At 40.7% G+C, this 7,227-nt stretch overlaps 1 pseudogene; it reads right to left on the bottom strand.

The window, feature by feature from the left end:
- Positions 1-5,222: 5,222 nt before the first annotated feature.
- On the bottom strand, positions 5,223-6,915 carry LOC103723001 (S-adenosylmethionine decarboxylase proenzyme 4 pseudogene; annotated as a pseudogene).
- Between the last annotated feature and the right edge of the window lie 312 nt (positions 6,916-7,227).

Below are 7,227 nucleotides of genomic sequence, written 5' to 3'. Positions count from 1 at the left end.
AACCTCATGATGAGGACTATAATTCAATTAGCTGGGAGTGTAATGAGACTCTATACCAGAAAATACACCATAGATGAATTGCCTTAAAACTCGAAATCACAACCATTGTTTCAATTAAAATGATCACATGTTATCAACTGGGAAATCAATACAACAGTATACAGTGAAGGGTCAAGAACCGAACAGTTGACCAAGGTGGCTGCAAGACAGGGCTTAATGTAGGGACATCAGAGCTCATCCTTTGGTACATAAAAAAGCTTCATTTCAAGAATCTGTGCGTAACGAAGTATGTAGATGGTTTAGTAACATTTCACAAACATGACAAAACTAATGTCGGGCATAAGTGAGCTGCATGAGATAATCCTGCTTGAAACATCTGAACCATATTCTGTGGTAATTGAGTCGATGACTATAAGGAATTCAGGTGACAAATAACCAGAATAAAGGAATATATTTGACTCTTATTGTTGGTTGAATTCTACAATCTATGGTAAGCTCCAAAGACTGGAGCTCATTAATAAGCTACTGCAATGCCTTGCAAAAGAGGGAGAGTTGATTTGAGATATATTAAGAAATTTAAGAGAATCGAAAGCCATGAACCCCATAATATTTACACATTGTCTTCCGATGTGTGTAAAAAGAATTTCAATACCTGATGGCTGAGGCGCATGTATAACAAAAGAATTTTTTGTTGAGGATAAAGAATTGGAAGTACTACTACATCAAGGGTGAGCTATTCTTATGCATCCATCAAAGTCTCATAAAACTAATCTGATTTTACTGGATGGTCTTCTTCAAGCAGCCAAGAAGACCAGTTCTGCCATAGTTGGGAAGTGGGATAGCAGAGATAATTAAGGAGGCCAAGACAAGCAAGACTCAGCCATCAAGGTAGGACAACGCAAGTGAGATTTTAATAACCTTCAAAGTGTGTTTTCTAATAGCTTTTAGAAAATTTTAATTAGTTTATTAAATTTGGTTATGATCTCCTTTTTTTTATATTTAATTAAGTGGATCAAATATGCCATTATTACTGTCATAATTGTTTTAAAATATATTTATATTCTTATAAAATAAATTTTGAAACACTTTATGAAATTTATTTTATATATATATATATATATATATATATATATATATATATATATATATATATATATATATATATTCTCAGTATGGTTATGATTTGGTCCGTCAATAGGGATTATATATTGGTCTTGTCAACTTGTAATTTGAGAAACTAGTTTTAACATCGAGCCACTACTAATTAGAATAGTGATATCTATCCAAAGTTGTCAGAGAATAAAAAACAAATTGTTTATATGGCGCTTTGTGCATTCTGTATCTATTATCTGATGCATGCCATTAGGTTACGTTGCCATAATCTGATGTTGAATTTATTATCAATTTATAAAAATAAATTTTGAAAAATATATATATATTATTTGAGATTTGATTTTTTTGCTAGTCAATATTATGCTATTTGATTATTTATTTGTTTGGGATGCTTAGACCCCACTTTGATGTATTATGTTGCTTACCAGGCTAACATAGTTTATTATTCTTTCTTCTTCTATTTTTAGATCATGAATCATGATTGCTCGGGACTTAGGAGAGTGCATTAGATTGCTTGGAGATATTTAAGTCATATGGAATTCTAGCTTAGTTCAATTTAGTTTTAAATATTTTATTCGATTTGAATGATAATAATTGGTTGGAACATTATGACTCTTGCTACTTTGTACTATCTACTTACGAGAATAATTTGCTTGAATCTTTATTAAATTAATTTTTTGATGACTAGAAAAAAATTATTATCACTCTAGAATTAATATAACTTGATTGATAGTAGCCTTGCATGTTTGTATTGTTTGTCTTACAGGCATGCAACATTTATTATCCTCTTGGTTTGAGGTGTCACTGATGCCCTATCACCGAGCCCGACTATCATCAACAACTTGAGTCCTAGGTCCACCATGTTTGGTCCTTTTCACATGTGCCCGAACCTCGTACGAAGATGATCAGAGCACAAAGACATGCACATCATAATTTTAGCATGCAAGCAGATGCAGATGGGTTACCATACATGTCATTTAGGTTCGCATCTTCGACCATGCATCCATCGATCAACACGTGTCCACCGTAAACCTAATGTCCAAGGCCATGAGTTGTGACCCACTCATACATGTGAAACCCAATGGTCCCAACTTAAAACACACCATGTACCTTTGCAATCATCCTTTGGGTTAGCCTGGAAAGCCAGGTTCATGCATGTAAGCCTTTTATTCATGCCCCACATGATGCTAGTTCCAAGATGTCGGCAATGCAATCTCCTTGACGCCTTTCCTAAGAGAACAAGACCCGGATACTCACTAGATCCGGCAACTTGGATGCACTAGGGGTGTTTTATAATCAGGGTAGTCCCTCTTCTTGGTCTCGTTCAGCCAAAAGCCTCGGCGAGCCTAAAGTGAGGTTGGAGAATGAAAAGGTTCCTCCTAAACAAAACCAATCCATGCAATAGAGAGTCCGGGGCTCAGGGGACATGATGGCCTCCATGTTTCCATATCCTAGCTCGAGAATATCAAGGCACCATAAAGTGAAGCAAATGAGAGGATGACTCTCTCGGAATGCCCAAACCGAGAGCATCATCCATGGACCCACCTTTCTTATAAACTAAGGTGGTCTTTATGATATGTAGGATGTGCTCTAATGCCACCATCACATGGCATGCATATAAACATGTATACATACATATATGAGGTAGCTCAGGTAGATGCATGATTGGATGATGTAATGCAGATGATGTGTTGATGTAATAATGCTGATGTGAATCAAAATTTTTTGCGAAACTGCTAAAATTTTTTTGAAAGATTAAGGTTGTATTGTGAATAGAGCTATGTGATCAACCATGATGTGGAAAAGTAGGGGCCCAGCCTTCTTACCAGCTCCGAAATTAAGTTTTTCTTGGTATTGAGTTCAGACCCAAAACATTTTTTAAAGCAAAATGCTATGTATCATATGGCATGAGGGGATTTATGTAATTCGGGTGTTGGTGCGATATACAGTAGGATTGTAGCATAAAGCACCAAAATTCTTATGACACATGGCAATAGTGTTTCTGTGTTTGAAAGACAGGTTGGGCTACAAAGTATTTTTAATGAGTCCATAATCGTTACTAGAAGCATAGGTAAACCACTCCCAAGTCCCAATACAGAATTGCAAGACCCGGTTCTTCGAGAAACAATATATTAAGGAAAAAAACAGGGGTTCATCATGAGAATTGCTTGAATTAGGGAATTTATATCTTGATTCTTGACGTTTTGTATTATACTTTGATAGTTTCTAGGCACCAAATCAAGCTTAAAAACTTAATTAATACTTCGGTTTGAAAACTTGTTGAAGTTCGTAAGAGGAACGGTGATGCAACTTGATCAGGTTTTTATTTTCACCAGTTTTCACACACTCCCTTTGGGAATCTGTCAGAAAATTATATGTTAATATATTAATTTATTATGTAAATAAAATTTATTTCTTTTGCTCTTTCTTACTTAATTTTTTTTATTTATATATTTGTAACGACTTGTGAGTGAACTTGTCTAAGTTGTAAATATATCCTCAATATCTAATTTGTGCCAATTCAAGTGAGTCAATCTCCGTTATTAGAACATTTATATGAAGTAACAATTCTTTGACAAAGAAATGATTTTTGTACAGTTACTTCAAAATCCTTGCATTAAAGAAGAACCAAATTATCTGTGATGTGCTTGATTTGTTTCAAAATGGTAGCTCATATCAGATGTATGATTAGTGCAAACTGCAATATATACGATGACTTTATTTGCTTTTTGAGCCTAATTATATTACTCAAATACATTTTCACATCTTATCAGCCTTTCTCAACTGCATCAATGTGTGAACTCAGAATAGAATAAACTTAATCATGGAGAGTCCTAAGAATATGTGATACAATTTAGACATGGGTTCTCAAAATTCATGCTTTTTCGGATAAAAGTGGTATTCGATTTCCCGATGCTTGGTCATTGACTATATATACATGCATGCATACCTATATAGTTTTGGTGTCTAACCACTACATCAAGTATACACAAAAATAGATAGTTAAGTGATACAATATTATATTTGCCATGATTTAAATATTAAAATCTATTAATTTTTATAATATATATATATATATATATATATATATATATATATATATATATATATATATATATATATATATATATATATATATATATATATATATATATATATATATATAAACATATGTAGGTCATGATCAATTGAGTAAATTTTTAATTTAGATACTTCATCATGTATGTAAGTACATTAGTATAATGAAAACTATCTATTTGAGTGTCTCATTATTGAATTTGGAATTCAAAAATAGATATCCTCTTCTCTGCAGAGGAGCATGATCCATACCCCAACCTCCCCACCTCACTTCTCTCTCTTTCTGTGCATGCGTGCAAGCGTGCATGTCTGTGTGTGTGTGTAATATATAAGGTGAGATAATCCCAAAAAAAAATGCAACTACCCTCCTATTAACGGCAGCCTAGGCAAAAGCATGAATCCAAGTGGCAGCAACTCAGAGGCATGAGCTTACTCCAATTTCCAGGTGTGTTAATTGTAAGGGTTGTTCACTAATTCAGCTTTGCTCAGTTAATTAATGGTTCCAGGGGAAGGTGGAACACAGTTGTGCATTGCGTGGCGAGTAGGTATTAATTGCATATGAATTAGTGAGGAAACATGCCCTCTAGTCACGCTGGATGCACCTGAAAGTGTGTAGTTTTTATCCAGTTCCGAGAACGACCACCTTTGGAGTGCTTCGAATCAAAGCAAGATGATAGAAGAGGAGAGGCCATTAATCATACTTAGCTCTCACACTTATTGCAGCCACCTAAGATTCCCTCAATGACTGTGCCTTGAATCGTTCTCATTCCACTCGTAGAGAATTAATGTCCCATCCTGCACATGATGTCTATGATGCAGCCCATCAACAAGGCCAATTATAAACACACCTTCACTGACAGTAAGTGTCATTTATTTGCCTCCAGATCTCGCAAATTAATAACACACCATGGAGAGATGAGGGCGTCGGTAATGGTGACTCTGAAAGGAGAAAAGAATTAATATGTCCAAGGAGAAAAGGTGAGAGGAGAGAGCAATCTTGGTCCTAAGAACAACAAAACGAAACAACCAAGTAAACAGAAAGGTGTACTTTTTCCTTTTAGACACAACAAAAAGAGATAAGAAAGGTGGAGGGCAATCCCCTCCCCAAAACACTGAGCCTCAACTCAACTCCCTTCGTCCACGCACTACATATCCTTGGTATCCATTCAGGCGTGACACACTAAAGTGGGGTGTTGTATTATGGTGCTCCCACCCCGCTCTTAAAACCCCTTTTTTTCTCCTTTCCAGTGTCAACTGCACTCTCCCTAATTGCATTCCATCATCATCCCCAAAGAAAGCCTCCAACTCCCTACGGAGCAAACACTCCCCCCCATTCACTCCCCTCTCCCTTTTGTTTCCTCTAAGCCTAGCAAATTGCGACATTTTCTCAACAACCACTTCCATGCGTTGGGCCACTTCCTTCTGGCCGGAGCCACCACCCCAATCACTTCCGGGGAGCCGTAAACGTCTGGTACGTGACGGTCCCGGCCCCTGGAAAGTCCTCCGCCGCCCGGCTCCTGCAGCTCAGCCCGAGCGGTTCCAACGCACGCGCCACCGCCGGCCACACTCGCTCCTCATCGTCGTCGCCGGCACCCATGCAGAGAGACACGGACACCGCACCTGGCCGGAAAACATGCACCGCCTTCCGTAGATAATCCATCACCTCCCGTGTGCCGACGCATTCGAAGCTGGCGTAGCTGTGGCCCTCCTCGGGGGTGACATGAATCGTCGAGTAGCGGTCGCGGTCGAGGCCATTCATCGAGTAACCGCATGGCTCGAACGCGAAGCCGCAGACGAGCGCCCGCGGATTGATGCTGCCGATCCCCGTCAACTCGGTCATCTCTGCCCCCGCATCATCGCCGGAGCGATGGTCGCCCTTCCGCCGATAGAACTGTCGCGCCAGCGAGCAGTCCAATTCCGTCATGCACACTTCTATCGTGGAACTGCTCGGCTGCAGCGCCGAGAACACGTCGTCGGCGGCGGAGTAGACGTGCCAGGAATGCGGGGAAGCGTCGGACGGCATGATCGAAGCTTTTCGGAAGCGAAGGGTGGCGGGGAGGCGGGCGTCGAGGAAGAGGACTTCGTCGGAGAAGCTGGTGTGGGGGAAGGGCTGGGCGGCGGGGAAGATGAAGCTGCCGCGGGAGTAGCGGCAGGAGCGGAGGCGGAGGCCGAGGTCGGCGGCGTGGCGGAGGAGGGAGGGGATGGAGCGGAGGAGCTGTGTGGTGCCGCAGGTCTTGAGGATGATCTTGTGCGGGTAGAGGAAGAGGCTGGACTCGGAGAGCACGTAGGCGTCGAAGGAACGATTGCCGGCGGCAGAGACGATGCTGCACTGGACAGCATCGAGCACCTGCTGGAGATCGCCGATCGATAGGCTGCGGAGGCCGAGGGGGTCGTCTCCGGAGAAGTGGAGCTCCAGGCGCTTCTCAAAGCCCTCAAAGCCGGAGACAGCCATTGGAAGCTCGTAGGAATGGCAGGAATAGGGTTGGAATAGTGGGAATAAAATGGGAGGCAAGTGGGAATTGTTGGAATAGTGGCGAGAGTGGAGGGGAGAGAGGGTGAGACACGTGGGAGGGGGAGAATGGGGAGTGAGGGGGGATTTATAGAGTGGGGGAAGGGGAAGTGGGAGGAGGTGTGGAGGGAAGGGCATGCGCGTGAGGCAACCAAGAATAATGATTGCAAGCATAATGAGGGAGAGGGTGAGATTATATTGGGGGAAGATCTTCATGAGAGGGAGACAGCGAACGGAAACGGGAATTCAGCCCACGCGCAGGCTATAGTGGAGGGAGCTCATATCCAAATCCAAAAGCTTTGTGCGGGTATATACATTGTTTTATCCAACATGGAGGGGAATATATTTATATTGGAGAGAGAAATTGGTGTGCTTTTTATTGGTGGAGTTGTCTCTTGTATGAAAAGCTCAAAATGGAGGTTCATCTTGCTAGCTGGATACAGTTTACCAATTACCACCATTCATTGGACTGTTCACTATGTATTAAAAAAAAAAAAGGATATAGTTTGGAGTAGAGTGATGAGGTA

The sequence above is a fragment of the Phoenix dactylifera genome, chromosome 8 (assembly GCF_051530095.1).
Source record: "Phoenix dactylifera cultivar Ajwa chromosome 8, Ajwa_hap1_PhDact_Kaust_v1.1, whole genome shotgun sequence".
Classification (NCBI taxonomy): domain Eukaryota; kingdom Viridiplantae; phylum Streptophyta; class Magnoliopsida; order Arecales; family Arecaceae; genus Phoenix; species Phoenix dactylifera.
Note: the sequence above shows the minus strand (reverse complement) of the source record. Positions and strands in the feature narration are given on the sequence as shown.